General features: G+C 50.2%; 1 protein-coding gene across 3 annotated transcripts in view; it reads left to right on the top strand.

Annotated features, from left to right (window-relative positions):
• Positions 1 to 4,841, top strand: part of LOC113802709 (protein O-linked-mannose beta-1,2-N-acetylglucosaminyltransferase 1-like) — a 658,355-nt gene that overhangs the window by 486 nt on the left and 653,028 nt on the right. The gene's annotated exons all lie outside the window — the stretch shown is intronic.

Genomic DNA, 4,841 nt, shown 5'->3' on the forward strand with positions numbered 1-4,841 from the left:
TCCTCTTCTCTCTCTTCCTTTTTTTATACCATCTTCGCCAATAGCAGCGAAGGCTTTCTCGGCTTGGTTAAGAGGTCAGCGGAGATGGCCCCCAGTCACGCCCGAGCATCACGTACTGTTGTTGCCTCGGGAGGAGAGCGGTGGGCGGCCTCGTGAGAACAAACCTTGACACTGGGAGGGTCTTTTTTCATTTGATCGGAAACGTTGATTGATAAAAGCTCATCATTTGTCCGTTGTCGCTGCGTTGATCCGATGCGTTGGCTAACACGGAGAGGATTAATGTTGCAATTTATATCATGCGAACGACAATGGAGTCATTAAGGACTTGTTGATTTAGGTCGTTGTTGAGAAGTCGGCTCACCCTCTCCACCTATTCAGCCAACGTTTGCGTTCTTGTTAACATGTTGGAAACGTTTAGGGTGCGATGACGGCAAACGTTTCGACACGGGATATCGCGGGAGACAACGCTTGGGGCTATTACCATAATCTCTCAGCCAGTAGCTCGCTCCCCCGATTCACACGCTCTGATAAGGAGTCGGATAGTTCCCTCGCTGTCTTGGCACTCGCGAGATAGCAATCCGATACATTAAGAAAAGATGGCAGACAGCCTGCCGATTGAGGGCGGTAACAAGCCGGTATTCCGAACTCCTTCCGCGCTGGTGAGTGCTAAGCATGTGCTGTGCTTTGAGCTGTGGTTGAGAGCAAGGAAATGCCTGCTCCCCGAACTGACTGCGGTTATTTGTTCCTGCTATAAAACGTTTGGTATTTGTTTGATATTATGGAGCGATGTGGTACAGGGCAGAGAGTAAAGTCATTTGATGGGTAAGAAAAACAAGTTCCTGAGAGTCGATCGAAATGGTTGTGGCTCATGGTAGCTGAGTGACTGGAACGTTGGGTTAAGAATCTCTATTAGAGGTTTTTGATAAAATCATTTTAGTATCTGGAAATCACGCGGTTCCTCTGAAAGAAAATAAATCAAAACTTTTTAATAGGAACTTAAACAAGAAGTTTTAAATCTCCAGTCATAGCAATAAAACGTTTGTCGGGAAGTCGGACCCTAAAGGACACGGGCCAACAAACGTTTAGGATAGAATGGCCCGCGAACCGGTTCTGGGAGGGACACGGACGCCCGCCCGCCCGCCCACGAAACCCGTTCTCAGAGGCCAAAAAAAAAGGTGTGAACATTTACTGTTGATATTCACACGCTGTGTAATTTTTGTTTTGTCTGTGGACGAGACTCACATGCGTTCTTTAGTCGTGTGAGAAAAAGGTGTATAAATAGATATGACGCAGGATTTTTTACGGTGAAGTTAGATGCTATTGGTTAATCCGAGTAGAACTGACGTGACAGAGAAAATGTCAGATGATTTAAGAAGTTAATGAGAAAAGCTAATATGGATGTAGATCATATGGCTCTCCGCTCTCTCTCCCCCCACCTTCCCTTTCCCGTTTCCCCTACTTCGTCTCCCCTCTCCCCCATCTCCCATCCCTTCCTCCCCACTTCCCACCTCCTTTTATTCCACCTGCAACTCCTTTTCCTTGACTCCGTTTCCTCTTTCCCCCGACTTCCCACCCCCTTTCCTCCACTTCCCCTTCCCTTTCTCCCACCTCCCCACCCCTTTCCCCAATTCTTTTCTTTCCACCACTCCCCTTCTTCCCCCATTTCCCCACTCCTCCCACCCACATTTCTCCCCAACCCCCCCATCCCCATTTCTCTCTCACCTGCCCAATCCCCATTTCTTCCTCACCTCCCCAACCCCCCATTTCTCCCCAGTTCGTACCACCTCCGCATCCCTTTAAATCCCCAACTTTGTTTCTCCTCAATTCCCCATCCCATTACCCCTTAATTCCCTTAACTACTTGCCCCCTATTTCTCCCTTACCACCCCAACCCGATTTCGCCCGACCTCTCCGCCCACCCCACTCCCCAGCAAGAGCTTTCCTGGGCACTTGAGGGCGAGGGCCACGCCAGCCGCCCGCCCTCCCGCCCATCCGCCCATCCGCCCCTCAGCGCCGCGGAGCCAGCCGGACGAGCGGCGCCCCCGAGTCCCTCTTTGTAAGGCGATAATAGCCGCCCGATCTTGTAGGCCTAGTGTGTGTCATCTCTCGTAGCCCGCGGGGGGGGGGGGTGTAGGGAGGGACATCAGCTAGGCCTATTTATATATATATATATATATTTTTTTTCTTTTTGATGTGTCGGCGCGCGTTGACGATGATGATGTCGGATGGGGATGGTGATGGGGAGGGAGAGGCGCTGAGTGTCTTATCTCCATACAGATACGGTGTTATGGGATTTTCGTTTGGCGTGGGGAGGGGGAGGGAGGGAGGGAGTGGGTTGGTGGAGAAGATTGTTTGGGGGAGGGGAGGAAAGGAAAAGAAAGAAGGAAAAGGAGGAGGGGAATTATTTGAGGGGGAGGGGAGGGGGAGGAAAGGGAAAAGGAAAAAAAAAGGGGAGGAGAGGGGAGGGAAGGGGAAAAGATGGAGGGGGTGGTTTCGGAGGGAGGGGAGGGGAGGAAAAAGGGAAAAAAGGCAGGAAAGGGGAAAAGGAGGAGGGGGTGATTTCGGGGGAGGAAAGGGGAGGTGGAGGAGAAAAAGAGGTGGGAGGAGGGTTGGTGTGAGCCGGGGGAGGGATAAATAGGAGGGGGTGATTTTGAGGGGGGTTTGGATGCGAGCCGGGGAGGGGTAAAGGAGAAAGGGGGGTTGGTGGGGGATGGGGATGATTTCTGTGGGAGGGGGGAAGTAGCGTATTATTAAGGAAGAGGGGGTTATTTCTAGGTCGGGGGTGGGGTGATTGTAGGGGTTGGTGGGGATGCTTTAGAGGGGATGAGAAATGAGAAGTTGGATTGCCGTCGTATAGGCGTGGGATGTAGGCCTAAGCCGGCGGGTTGTGTACACGGAAGTTGCAAATGATGGTTGATGATGCAAATCTCGGCGCGTCTCATTGTCTTGGGCTTCCTCGCCGTCTTGTTGGTGTTGCGTCTGTTTAGCTCAGCCGTCCTGTGTGTGGGTGTTTGTTTGTTTGTTTGTTGGGGTGTATTTTTTGTTTGTTTGTTGGGGGTGTTTGTTTGTTTGTTTAGTTGGCAGTGTTTGTTCGTTTGTTTGTTTGTTGGGATGTTTGTTTGTTGGGGATATTTGTTTGTTTGTTTGATTGTTGGGGGCATTTTTGTTTGTTTGTCTGTGGGGGTATTTGTTCGTTTGTTTGATTGTTGGGGGTATTTATGTTTGTTTGTTAGTTAGGGGTGTTTGTTTCAACAGGTTCCGAACACTGCAGATCCATTATCTCCGGCCGTGATAGCGCTGGGGATCATCGGAGCACCACTCACTGATAGGCAGAGAGAGATACTAGTAATTGTGACGGCAATCTAGAGCACGTCTTTACCGAAACTGATAAGGTAGTTGGTGGAAAATGGCTCTGAAATGATGAATATCCTTCACTTCTTGAACTTGGTGCCCTCACGTTGCCCCAATCGGCCCTCACGTTGCCCCAATCGGCCCTCACGTTGCCCCAATCGGCCCTCACGTTGCCCCAATCGGCCCTCACGTTGCCCCAATCGGCAACCAGAAGCCTTGATGCAGTTAGGTCGAAATTATGAAGAGACACGCGAAAGAACGAAAATAAAATGTTTTCTTACTTAGCGGGAATTTCAACTTGGATCCAAAGTGTAAAATAAAACCATATAAACAATACACATCTCGTGTATTTCCCTTCGGAGTGAGCGGAAGGGGAAGTGGAGCCACAGTGCGAAAATGGCGGGCGGGAGGGAGGTGGTCACAGTTGGGTCAGGGCAAGGGGGGCAGGGGGGGGGGGGGGGGAAGGGGGGCGAGGTGGACAGCATGCGGGTGCTGCGTTCCAGAGCATTCGCGGGAACTGTGGGAGGGGAGGGGGGGGAGAAGGGGGAAGAGGGAGAAGGTGGAAGAGGCAGCAGGATAAACCGTGATATGATTCTCCTTCTTCTCCTTCTTCTTCTCCTTCTTCTCTTCCTCCTCTTGCATCATTCATTCTCTCTCTCTCTCTCTCTCTCTCTCTCTCTCTCTCTCTCTCTCTCATCTCTCTCTCTCTCTCTCTCTCTCTCTCTCTCTCTCTCTCTCTCTCTCTCTCTCTCTCTCTCTCTCTCTCTCTCTCTCCTTTATATTTTGATCCGAATTACGACATCGTCCTGTGATTGAGCATCTGATTCCGCGTCCTTGCCTCTGTCCCGGCCCCGTGGCTGCCAATCAGGACGAGAGGGGGAGGGGGAGGGTGGGGGTGAGGGTTGGGGATGGGAGGGGGTGCGGAAGGGGGGAAGGGCAGGAGGAGGGTTGGGAGGTTGGGGATTGAGGGGGTGTTATGGAGAGGAGATGGGTTTGGTTTGGTTTGATTTCTTTCTTTTTGGGTAAGTGGTTTGTGAGAGATATATATATTATATATTATATATATATATATATATATATATATATATATATATATATATATATATATATATATATATATAGAGAGAGAGAGAGAGAGAGAGAGAGAGAGAGAGAGAGAGAGAAAGAGAAGTAAATAAATAATAGATAAGTAAATGGATAAATAAGTGTATGTGTGTATGTATATATTTGTCCAGTCTTCGCACTACCATACCTTGACGCCCGCAAATCCCTTCCCAGCCCCAGATTACGCCAACCTGCCATTCCCACATATTTATTCCCCATTCCCCTACAACCCTCCCCCATCCCCCATTATAATCCCGCTATCCCCATATCTCTCCCCCATCCCTTCCCATCCTCCTACACCCCTCCCCCATCCCCTACACCCCACCCCATCCCCCATTTTAATCCCGCCATCCCCATATCTCTCCCCCAACCCAATTTATAACTCCC

Source organism: Penaeus vannamei, chromosome 34 (assembly GCF_042767895.1).
Source record: "Penaeus vannamei isolate JL-2024 chromosome 34, ASM4276789v1, whole genome shotgun sequence".
In the NCBI taxonomy this organism is placed as follows: Eukaryota; Metazoa; Arthropoda; class Malacostraca; order Decapoda; family Penaeidae; genus Penaeus; species Penaeus vannamei.